Source organism: Heterodontus francisci, chromosome 26 (assembly GCF_036365525.1).
Source record: "Heterodontus francisci isolate sHetFra1 chromosome 26, sHetFra1.hap1, whole genome shotgun sequence".
Lineage (NCBI taxonomy): Eukaryota > Metazoa > Chordata > Chondrichthyes > Heterodontiformes > Heterodontidae > Heterodontus > Heterodontus francisci.
This window is the reverse complement of record NC_090396.1, coordinates 25254613-25267735: the sequence shown is the minus strand read 5'-3', so window position 1 is coordinate 25267735 and position 13123 is coordinate 25254613. Positions and strand designations below refer to the sequence as shown.

Genomic DNA, 13123 nt, shown 5'->3' with positions numbered 1-13123 from the left:
TTTGCTACTCACTGTTTCTTCAGCCTTTACCTCTCTTTCGTAGCTCTGCGCACTTCTCACTGTCAGTAATGAGCTGCTTGCTGTGTCTCCTGTCAGTTCACTCGCTTTTTCATTTCACCTGTCTTTTCTTTCCAGTCTCCCATGGATCAATTTCTCCTTCTCATTTGCTGTTGGAGGTGCCTTTCAGTTTCTGTCAAAGTGCCTCTCTCCCTGTGTCGAACTAATTCGTTTTTATATTGTCTAATCTCTCTCCGTCCTATTCTCTATATTGATTGTCATGTTCACCTATTCAACTGATATTCAAGGCAGACGGTGGTGGGCTGAGTCCAAGTACAGACAGCACACCAAGGCTGGCGGGCATTTTACTGAGCTCCCGACGCCGGGCTCTATGGAGTGGGGAGCTGGAAGATCGTTCCGGCAGCGGCCCGCCACAGAGCCCGACACCAGGCATGCCGGGCCCAATCTTCCTGGTGGCGGTGAGGCTTCATGGCGGCACCCCCCCCCCCCACCGCCGCTGTGGGAGACATGACCCAGATTAACATATTTAAATTAATGAAATGAATACATTTAAATAAAATCAACAGCAATCTTACCTTCAGTCTGCGATCTTCCGAGCGGCGGCCAGCACTGACGCACCTTCATTTTCCCATCCGGGGAAAGCAGGCGCCACCGTGGTGGGGAAGCGGGGAGTTTATGATTTTTTGTGCAGTGGTGTTGGGGGGGGAAAACAGGCTCTAATGCAAATTACTAATGTAGGAGAGGGTGGGAAAGGGAGACATCTGGACTTTGATCAGTTTGGCGGGGGGAGGGGGGAAGGTCAAGTCTTGAAGGTAAGTGCTTTGGGGGGGAGTGGGCAAATGTTGAATTTAATTGTTATTGGGGGGGAAGGGGGCAATAGATTTATCGGCGGTACATGGGGGGGGGGGGGGGTCACTCTTTAAAAATTTAAATGACCTGACAGGGATGGCTGCCCTTTAAAAATGGTACAAGCGCCTGCGCACAGGCAACTGACGCGATTGCCGGTGTCAGAGAGCCCGCCCCGTCTATGAGATTGGGAGGGGGGGGGCATGGCCCGAATGGCTCATTATACTAGGCCGCGTGGCGGCATGGCGGCACGTGGCCCACATGTGCAGGCCGCCACTTTTTTCACCCGCCGCTGCTCCCGGTAGCAGGAGAAGAAAATCCAGCCCCGAGTCTTGAATGCCTATTCAACAGATAGTCCACCTTTACTTTGACTCCAATAGTGAAGTGAGTTAGAGGATGGGGAGCACATGTCCTACTCATTCTATCCATGACAATAGAACAGGTAATCAGAAGAACCTGAGAAGATCATAGGCAAGGAAATGTTAAAGTTGTTATGAACAAAATGGACCATTTTGACACGAAGAGGAAATACAGGTCAGATCTAAGGTAATAGCAATGTTTTGAATATCGTTATTGTCAAAATAATATACACATATGTTTGGTGAGTCTATGTTTTTGTTTGTTCTTGGGATGCAGACTTGACTGGCAAGACAATATTTATCCCTTGTTTCTCCAAGGGAATTAAGTTTCAACTATGGACTGTGGGACTGGAGCCATACATCGGCTAGACCAGGTTTATGCAGCATGTTTCCCTCCCTGAAGGGTATTACAAAAAGCTTTCACTGTTATTTTCTGATCCCAAATGACCATGTTCATTGGATACAATTTCATAACTTGCCATGGTGGGATTTCAACTCACAACCTCTGGGCTGCTGGTCCAGCCCCTTAACGACAGGGCTGCCTTTACCTAGATCATCATGTGACAGGTTGGTTTTATCCTACTGATATGTTGCTGTAATAGGAAACGTCACGATATGAAATATCAATTTTCTAAAAGCAAGATGAACCATGCAACACTTAGTGTATGGAAGTGAAAGGAATCACTTCACTTCTGCAAATGTATTGTAACGTCGATAAAGATGCACATGAGCACAGGAGTTAATAGCTATCCTGACAAAGCTGTACAATTCATGTTCAGAAGACTAATGTCCAAGTAAGCACTCAAATGTCTTCTCCTTTTGAACCTTGAATCACAAGGGTCCTGGGTAGGCAGTAAACCATTCAGTCCTTTCAGCAGGCAACAGTTATTCCCAGCTACAGAGATCTTCAAAGTGGATAGTTCTGTTGAACAAAATAATCATACAGGTGGAAGATACTAACTGGAAGTGAGACAAACTTGGGAAACGCAATTTCACATATATCAGGTAGCACCTGAACATGGTAAGTTCAAATACTTGGATATATAAAAACAAAATGCTGGAAATACTCAACAGGTCAAGCAGCATCTGTGGAGAGAGATTTCAGTAAAAAAAAAGCTAGTCTAATGATGGCCATGAAACCATTGTCGATTGTTGTAAAAACCCATCTGGATCACTAATGTCCTTTGGGGAAGGAAATCTGCTGTCCTTACCTGGTCTGGCCTACATGTGGCTTCAGATCCACAGCAATGTGGTTAACTCTTACATGCCCTCTGAAATAGCCTAGCAAGCCACTCAGTTGTATCTAACCGCTCTTTCTTTTGGGCCTCCTTATCTCGAGAGACAATGGATACGCGCCTGGAGGTGGTCAGTGGTTTGTGAAGCAGCGCCTGGAGTGGCTATAAAGGCCAATTCTGGAGTGACAGGCTCTTCCACAGGTGCTGCAGAGAAATTTGTTTGTTGGGGCTGTTGCACAGTTGGCTCTCCCCTTGCGCCTCTGTCTTTTTTCCTGCCAACTACTAAGTCTCTTCGACTCGCCACAATTTAGCCCTGTCTTTATGGCTGCCCGCCAGCTCTGGCGAATGCTGGCAACTGACTCCCACGACTTGTGATCAATGTCACACGATTTCATGTCGCGTTTGCAGACGTCTTTATAACGGAGACATGGACGGCCGGTGGGTCTGATACCAGTGGCGAGCTCGCTGTACAATGTGTCTTTGGGGATCCTGCCATCTTCCATGCGGCTCACATGGCCAAGCCATCTCAAGCGCCGCTGACTCAGTAGTGTGTATAAGCTGGGGGTGTTGGCCGCTTCAAGGACTTCTGTGTTGGAGATATAGTCCTGCCACCTGATGCCAAGTATTCTCCGAAGGCAGCGAAGATGGAATGAATTGAGACGTCGCTCTTGGCTGGCATACGTTGTCCAGGCCTCGCTGCCGCAGAGCAAGGTACTGAGGACACAGGCCTGATACACTCGGACCTTTGTGTTCCGTGTCAGTGCGCCATTTTCCCACACTCTCTTGGCCAGTCTGGACATAGCAGTGGAAGCCTTACCCATGCGCTTGTTGATTTCTGCATCTAGAGACAGGTTACTGGTGATAGTTGAGCCTAGGTAGGTGAACTCTTGAACCACTTCCAGAGCGTGGTCGCCAATATTGATGGATGGAGCATTTCTGACATCCTGCCCCATGATGTTCGTTTTCTTGAGGCTGATGGTTAGGCCAAATTCATTGCAGGCAGACGCAAACCTGTCGATGAGACTCTGCAGGCATTCTTCAGTGTGAGATGTTAAAGCAGCATCGTCAGCAAAGAGGAGTTCTCTGATGAGGACTTTCCGTACTTTGGACTTCGCTCTTAGACGGGCAAGGTTGAACAACCTGCCCCCTGATCTTGTGTGGAGGAAAATTCCTTCTTCAGAGGATTTGAACGCTACACAGTCAATAAAAAGGAATGAAACCGGACGGACCACCCAGCATCGACCTAGGCACCGGAAACGACAACGGCAAACCCAGCCCTGTCGACCCTGCAAAGTCCTCCTTACTAACATCTGGGGGCTTGTGCCAAAGTTGACATAGTCATACTCACAGAATCATACCTGACAAACAATGTCCCAGACACTGCCATCACTAACCCCGGGTATGTCCTGTCCCACCGGCAGGACAGACCCAGCAGAGGTGGCGGCACAGTGGTATACAGTAGGGAGGGAGTTGCCCTGGGAGTCCTCAACATCAACTCTGGAGCCCATGAAGTCTCATGGCATCAGGTCAAACATGGACAAGGAAACCTCCTGCTGATTACAACCTACCGCCCTCCCTCAGCTGATGAGTAAGTACTCCTCCATGTTGAATACCACTTGGAGGAAGCACTGAAGGTGGCAAGGCACAGAATGTACTCTGGGTGGGGGACTTCAATGTCCATCACCAAGAGTGGCTCGGTAGCACCACTACAGGCCGAGCTAGCCGAGTCCTAAAGGACATATCTGCTAGACTGGGTATGCGGCAGGTGGTGAGGGAACCAACAAGAGGGGAAAACATACTTGACCTCGTCCTCACCAATCTACCTGCCACAGATACTGTCCATGACAGTATTGGTAGGAGTGACCAGCGCACAGTCGTTGAGGAGACGAAGTCCCGCCTTCACATTGAGGATACACTCCTTCGTGTTGTGTGGCACTACAACCAGGCCAAATATGATAGATTTCGAACAGATCTAGCAATGCAAAGCTGGGCATCCATGAGGTGCTGTGGGCCATCTGCAGCAGCAGAATTGTACTCAACCACAATCTGTAACCTCATGGCCTGGCATATCCCTCACTCTACCATTACCATCAAGCCAGGAGACCAACCCTGGTTCAATGAAGAGTGCAGGAGGGCATGCCAGGAGCAGCGCCAGGCATACCTCAAAATGAGGTGTCAACCTGGTGAAGCTACAACACAGGACTATCTGCATGCCAAACTGCATAAGCAGCAGGCGATAGACAGAACTAAGCGATCCCATAACCAATGGATCAGATCTAAGCTCTGCAGTCCTGCCACATCCAGCCGTGAATGGTGGTGGACAATTAAACAACTAACTGGAGGAGGTGGCCCCACAAATATCCCCATCCTCAATGATGGGGGAGCCCAGCACATCAGTGCGAAAGATAAGGCTGAAGCATTTGCAACAATCTTCAGCCAGAAGTGCCGAGTTGATGATCCATCTCGGCCTCCTCCTGAAGTCCCCAGCAGCACAGATGCCAGACTTCAGCCAATTCGATTCACTCCGCGTGATATCAAGAAACGACTGAAGGCACTGGATACTGCAAAGGCTATGGGCCCTGACAATATTCTGGCAATAGTACTGAAGACCTGTCCTCCAGAACTTGCCGCGCCCCTAGCCAAGCTGTTCCAGTACAGCTACAACACTGGCATCTACCTGGTAATGTGGAAAATTGCCCAGGTACGTCCTGTACACAAAAAGCAGGACAAGTCCAACCCGGCCAATTACCACCCCATCAACCTACTCTCAATCATCAGTAAAGTAATGGAAGGTGTCATCAACAGTGCCATCAAGCGGCACTTGCTTAGCAATAAACTGCTCAATCACGCTCAGTTTGGGTTCCGCCTGGGCCACTCAGCTCCTGACCTCAGTACAGCCTTGGTTCAAACATGGACAAAAGAGCTGAACTCAAGAGATGAGGTGAGAGTGACTGCCCTTGACATCAAGGCAGCATTTGATCGAGTATGGCATCAAGGAGCCCTAGCAAAACTAAGGTCAATAGGAATCAGGGGGAAAACCCTCCGATAGCTGGAGTCATACCTTGCTCAAAGGAAGATGGTTGTGGTTGTTGGAGGTCAATCATCTGACAGGGGTTACAGGGGTTCCTCAGGGTAGTGTCCTAGGCCCAACCATCTTCAGCTGCTTCATCAATGACCTTCCTTCAATCATAAGGTCAGAAGTGGGGATGTTCGCTGATGATTGCACAATGTTCAGCACCATTCGTGACTCCTCAGATACTGAAGCAGTCCATGTAGAAATGCAGCAAGACCTAGACAATATCCAGGATTGGGCTGATAAGTGGCAAGTAACATTTGCCCCACACAAGTGCCAGGCAATAACCATCTCCAACAAGAGAGAATCCAACCATCTCCCCTTGACATTCAATGGCATTACCATCGCTGAATCCCCCACTATCAGCATCCTAGGGGCTACCATTGACCAGAAACTGAACTGGAATAGCCATATAAATACCGTGGCTACAAGAGCAGGTGAGAGGCTTGGGATCCTGCGGCGAGTAACTCACCTCCTGACTCCCCAAAGCCTGTTCACCATCTCCAAGGCACAAGTCAGGAGTGTGATGGAATACTCTCCACTTGCCTGGATGGGTGCAGCTCCAACAACACTCAAGAAGCTTGACACCATCCAGGACAAAGCAGCCCGCTTGATTGGCACCCCATCTACAAACATTCACTCCCTTCACCACCGACACACAGTGGCAGAAGTGTGTACCATCTACAATTTGCACTGCAGCAACGCACCAAGGCTCCTTAGACAGCACCTTCCAAACCCGCGACTTCTACCAACTAGAAGGACAAGGGCAGCAAATGAATGGGAACACCACCACCTGCAAGTTCCCCTCCAAGTCACACACCATCCTGACTTGGAACTATATCGCCATTCCTTCACTGTCGCTGGGTCAAAATCCTGGAACTCCCTTTCTAACAGCACTGTGGGTGTACCTACCCCACATGGACTGCAGCGGTTCAAGAAGGCAGCTTCAGCACCACCTTCTCAAGGGCAGTTAGGGATGGGCAATAAATGCTGGCCTGGCCAGTGACGCCTACATCCCGTGAATGAATAAAAATAAATGCTGCCTGACTTGTTGAGCATTTCCAGTACTTTTTGTTTGTATTTTAGATTTCCAGCATCTGCTGTATTTTGCCTTTCGAATGTCTTAGAGCTGGGTTGTCTTGTTCCTTTTTCTAAAATGTTTCCATCTGGACATACATGGCAACATCCTCTTTGTCTTGCCAAAATATTCCTTGCAATATAGGCAAAATATGTATCTGATCCTCCAGAAATAACTCCAGTTTTATTTCCCATGTTTTATACCTTGTCTGGTAGACATGGAAAAGCACTGTTCAAAGAACAGAGAGTTCTTCTGGTGTCCTGGCCAACATCCCTCCTTTAACCAACATCATTAAGAACAGATTAATTAGCTATTCATCTCATTTGCTGTTTGAGAGCAGATCTGGATAAATCCATTGCTGTCTTTACTACAGTAAATGCACCTTGGAGCATTTTCGGACATCCCAAGAAATGTGTTGATAACGGCAAATTACTTCTTTCTTGTGGTGAAGATTCCACACAGTTCACAGACTAAATGATGGAAGTTCCTATCAATCTTCTCCACCAAACATACCAACGTGGATGGTCAGGGGCAGCAGGCTCGCTGCAGTGCTCACACAGTTCAGACCAGACCCGTCTGCTCTCATTGCTTCACGGATAGAAGCAGCACTGGGAGAAAAGGAAGGAATGCAGGGCACAGTGAAGGAAATCTCTGGGAGTGAAGAGTGGAGAAGCTGAGGGTGGCATTATGCAACTGTGGGGTTGGTTTAGAGAAGAACCTATGATAGTGCTTAGGGGTCAGGAGGAATAAGAGCATCAGCATCAATGGAGGAGGCACAGTATGATTGTAAATTGTCAATTGTGAAGTAAAGTTTACTAGAATACAGCGTTATAATGTATGTTTAAAATTTTCCAGGAAAGCATTCCATGCCAACCCACTAGAAATGCATCACCAATTCAAGTGGAATTTCCCCCCTACAGCTTTCATATCTTTCTGGGGTTTTTGCCCCTCCAATGTGAGAGTAGAAATCTTGGTAAACCAACAGCTTAAGTTCTAAAGTTAGGTAACTACTCGTCTGAACATGCTAAAGGCTTATAATCAGGGTCATTCTTAATTCATCAGTTTTTTAGGGGGCTTGAGCAGCTTTTTTGAAGCAGTGGTCAACTTTTGCAAGCTAGCAAGTGTGGTTTACTGCTGATGTAATGAGTCCTATAATCTTATCAAGTCAGTTTAACTTCACCAAAAGCTAAAAAACAAAACTACTGCCCTTTTCAGTTATCAGTGATGGCTTTTAGCAAACTAAAATGATACACCTTCATTACTAAATATATCATTAATCCTAAATTTGCATCCTTAATGAAGGGGGGAGGGCAAGGGGGAGGGGGACCACCCCAATTCCCATTATTGTGTGAGACAACTTGCACCTTTATTTTGCAAACGTTCCGAAGATGTTTACTGGCAGAATTTGTGGAAACATTATGGGAATAAATAGCTGTGTTTTAACGGATCAGCAAACCCTGCAGGAATGAGTTCTTTGCCTATTAGAAGCAGTCACCTTCGCTTCAAAGCAAAGATGTACCCAGATATTACACTAGGCCTTCACCTTAACTTAGTGCTGTGACATAAATTAACTCCCCAGTTAAGATTGAAAATTGATTTACTGCCACACTGCTGTAAAGCTACTGAATCGTTTCAGGACATCAGCAAGTTAATTACTGTTGAAATGGGCCTTTCCTCACGAAGAAACAATCACTGGGACAATCACTGGAGGGGGGAAGGCAGAAGGAAAATGCTTCAAAAACCTAGTAAAGGATAAGAAAGAAAAATCCTTAATCATTATGAAATTAAATGCTCAATCATCATAAGAATTGATTTGCAGCTCAAAAGCTTGATGAGGTCACAAACGGAGGGACCTGTAACTTCAAAGCTACATGATTACACCTGTGGAACTGTCATCTTTAAAACAGGCATAAAAACAATAAACAATTAAAAACATGTCAAAACAACACCTCTCAAGCACCCTTCCATATCAACCTGGAAGAGCTTCAATTTTACAAGACAGTCCTGGATAATGATACAAGCCTTTAAGAATCTAAAGGAAATTCAGACATTCATAAGATCTAAACTGTCCCCAGTTTTCAACACTAACAAGAGTCAACAAAGGCTTGCTTCAACTTGACTGGACCCTTAAAGTCCAACATAAGGACATATCTGCCACATTTTGCTGACCTGTTAAAACACAGCTTTTTATTCCCAAAATGTTTCCACAAATTCTGCTCGTTAGCATCTTCAGAATATCTGCAAAGAAATGGTGCAAGTTGTCTCACACATTGATGGGAATTGGGGTGGTTCCCTCCCACCCCTTCACTAAGGATGAGAATTTAGGACTAATTATGCATTTAGTAATGGAGGTGTATCATTTAAGTCCTGAAGGACATAGCTGCCAGACTGGGCCTGCAGCAAGTGGTGGGAGAACTAACAAGAGGGAAAAACCTCCTTGAGCACACCTTCACCAATCCAACAGTCACAGATGCATCTGTCCATGACAGTATTAGTAGGAGTAACGACCACATAGTTCTTGTGGAGGCGAAGTCCCGCCTTCACACTGAGGATACCCTCTATCGTGTTGTGTGGCACTACCACCGTGCTAAATGGGATAGATTCAGAACACTGATCGTGTGGGCATGGACCTCTTGCTTTCCATCCACCACCCCTTCCCTCACAGCAACCTTCACCTTCTGAGTTCCTGCTTTCGGATATCCAAGAACTGCTGCCTGCCCAGCCACAGCAGCCCCAGGAGGAGGAAAGAGAGCAACAGCACAGCAGTAATGAAGAGGTCCTGTCATTCCACTCACAGCCACCAGCTCAGACACAGGCACAACACTTACCTTGAAGGCTAACGTAGAGTTGGGATCAAAACACGGTGATTCACCGTGCCTGATTGGGCTACAAGCAGGCCACGGTAAAGCATGGTGCATTTGCCAGCTCAGTGGCGGGCGAGGTGGCAGACAAGTACTGCTGCACAGGACTCAGATGAGGACCTCGATGAGGCGGTATACAGGAGACTGCTAAATGGGAATACACACTGCGATGCTGAGAGTATTGATTGACCTGTCAGACAACCTTCTGACACTGTCAAGGAGCATGGAGGAGTCCGGTTCCACCTTGGCAGAGGGCATGGCACAGAGCTTGGTGCAGAGGGCATGACACAGAGCTTGGTGCAGAGGGCATGGCGCTAGTGTTCGCCCTCTCCGCTGCCTTTGCTCTGTTTTCCTGCCGTGCTGCAGATCCAGAGATACTGCCACTGCTGACCCCTACCTGTTGCAGTCTTTATGGAGACAGATCACCTACTCCTCTGCCATCCTTCTGAGGATGTGGCAACACTCACTGGCAAATGCAACAAAAATCCACCCAAAACACTCCAGAGTACTTTCAGACATTTACCAGTAGAAACATTTTCATACATTTAACTTACTTGCAGTCAGGGAGGCTGGCCCTTTAAATAACACGACCGCAGGGCCTATCCTGCTGCTTCAAACTCCTTTATACATTACTGAACAATGCAGGCATTGCCAGGACCTAGGTTCCAACCTCATAGTCCCACAACCCTGGACAGCCTGTTTCTACCTCCTTCCCAAAATCCACAAACAGGACTGTCCCGGCAGACCCATTGTGTCAGCCTGCTCCTGCCCCACTGAACTTATTTCTTCCTATCTTGACTCTATCCTTTCTCCGCTGGTCCAGTCTCTTCCCACCTACATCCGTGACTCTTCTGACGCCCTACGTCATTTTGACAATTTCTAGTTTCCTGGCCCCAACCGCCTCCTCTTCACTATGGACGTCCAATCTCTGTACACCTCCATCCCCCACCAGGACAGTTTGAGGGCTCTCCGCTTCTTCCATGAACAGAGGCCCAACCAGTCCCCATCCACCACCACCCTGCTCCGCCCGGCTGAACTTGTTCTCACATTGAACAACTTCTCCTTCAACTCTGCTCACTTCCTTCAAGTAAAAGGTGTTGCTATGGGTACCCGCATGGGTCCCAGTTATGCCTGTCTTTTTGTGGGATATGTCAAACATTCCTTGTTCCAGTCCTACTCAGGCCCCCTCCCCCAACTCTTTTTCCAGTTCATTGATGACTGTATCGGTGCCGTTTCCTGCTCCCGCCCCGAACTGGAAAACTTTATCAACTTTGCTTCTAATTTCCACCCTTCTCTCACCTTTGCATGGTCCATCTCCGACACTTCCCTCCCCTTCCTCGACTTCTCTATCTCCATCTCTGGTGATAGGCTGTCTACTGACAGCCCACTGACTCCCACAGCTATCTCGACTACACTTCTTCACACCCTGCCTCCTGTAAGGACTCCATTCCATTCTCCCAGTTTCTCCGTCTCTGATGCATCTGCTCTGATGATGCTACCTTCCATGACAGCGCTTCTGATATGTCTTCCTTTTTCCTCAACCGAGGATTCCCCCCCTGTGGTTGACAGGGCCCTCAACCTTGTCCGGCCCATTTCCCGCACCTCTAACCTCACTCCTTCCCCTCCCTCCCAGAATCGCGATAGGGTTCCCCTTGTCCTCACTTTCCATCCCAACAGCATCCATCCTCCGCTATTTCCGCCACCTCCAGCGTGATGCCACTACCAAATGTATCTTCCCCTCCCTTCCCCTGTCAGCATTCCGAAGGGATCAGTCCCTCCATGACACCCTGGTCCACTCCTCCATTACCCTCACCACCTTGTCCCCTTCCCATGGCACCTTCCCCTGCAATCGCAGGAGGTGTAATACCTGCCCATTTACCTCCTCTCTCTTCACTATCCCTGGCCCCAAACATTCCTTTCAGGTGAAGCAGCGATTTACTTGTACTTCTTTCAATTTAGTATACTGTATTCGCTGCTCACAATGTGGTCTCCTCTACATTGGGGAGACCAAGCGCAGACTGGGTGACCGCTTTGCGGAACACGGCCGCTCAGTCCACAAGCAGGACCCCGAGCTTCCGGTTACTGGCCATTTCAACACTCCCCCCTGCTCTCATGCTCACATCTCTGTCCTGGGATTGCTGCAGTGTTCCAGTGAACATCAATGCAAGCTCGAGAACAGCATCTCATTTACCGATTAGGCATACTAGGCCTGCCGGACTGAACACTGAGTTCAATAATTTCTGAGCATGACGGGCTCCATTTTACTTTTATTTTCAGTTATTTTTTTCTTTTTCCTTTTTTTGTATTTTTTTTTGTGTTTGTTATATTTTATTTCATATTAGTTTGTTCAGTTTGCTTACCCACTTTTTTTTTTAGGTTTGTACTTGCGGCTGTTCAATTTTCAGTCTGTTAACACCCTACCTGTACTAATGCTTTGTCTTTCAACACACCATTAACAAATTGTTTGCCATTGCTCCACGACCTTCTGGTCAGCTATTCTGTGACCTTGTCCAATTTACACCTTCTCCTTTGTTATCTCTTGCCCCACCCCCGCTTTACTTGCTTATAACCTTTTACATTTCTCATATTTTCTAGTTCTGAAAAAGGGTCGCTGACCTGAAATGTTAACTCTGCTTCTCTCGCCACAGATGTTGCCAGACCTGCTGAGTATTTCCAGCATTTCTTGTTTTTATTGCCAGGACCTGCATGGCCCAAATCTGGTATCCTGGTGTCACATCAGCAGGTTGGGCTGCTTGACGTCAAGATAACGCCAATTCCACAAATTCCACATGTTCGGCCGTGCACAGGGGACACACTGCATGTGCCCATATCAGTGGTAAAGACTGCATAAGCCATGCAGGCACTAGCCCATGGCGCTGCCTGCCCCTGGGGAAGCAAGGAAAGTCTGCACAGCACTGCTGGAAGTGGTGCTACATAAATGAATTTCCTATCCTCTATCTTTGTATGCAAGATCTATGCTACCTCTATGATTTAGGCAAACCAAGAGGCAGTGCAAGCTATCTTAACCTTTCTAAGTATGAGGCCATCAACTTGTACTTAGCTGTACCACCTTGTTTGCATTGCCTTTTAGCTCCCTCTTTCCTTCAAACACCAATCTAGCCTATTCTTACATCACAAACATTCCACAGGCTCACAACCTTCTGTAAGATGGGTTTCTCCTGCTCTCTGTTCTAAATCTCCTACATTCAATCCTACATCTATCACCCCTCAACCACTGGAAACAGTCTGTTTCTATCTACTGTGTGCTATCCCTTCCCAATTTTAAATAACTCTATCAAATCACCCCATAATATATTCTAACAACAACAGTTCCAATTCTTCCACAAATTTATAATTGTTTCTCTGAATGTTTTAAAATATTAAAAAGACCATAAGAAAGCAAGGAATGAGAAAAAGCCAGTCAACTTATCAAGTCCAAACCTTTGCAGACTGCATTTCATCATGCACCCTATCCCCCATGTTAATTGTATATTAATTGGGTATTTAATACTGTGGCCATTAACTGAAGATTCACTTGCACTCATAAATAGGAGCAGATGGTGGTTGTTTGGCTAGGAGATGTATGTTTGTCATGTGTAGTTCTGTAAATAAAAGTTTATAAAAGTGTGTAAAGATTAGGCTCCAGGTCTATC

General features: G+C 47.1%; 1 protein-coding gene and 1 long non-coding RNA gene across 2 annotated transcripts in view; one reads left to right on the top strand and one right to left on the bottom strand.

The window, feature by feature from the left end:
- The window catches only part of LOC137384233 (uncharacterized), a 98606-nt gene that overhangs the window by 8399 nt on the left and 77084 nt on the right, over nucleotides 1–13123 (bottom strand). The window lies entirely within an intron of this gene.
- The window catches only part of gsg1l2b (gsg1-like 2b), a 168468-nt gene that overhangs the window by 83966 nt on the left and 71379 nt on the right, over nucleotides 1–13123 (top strand). The window lies entirely within an intron of this gene.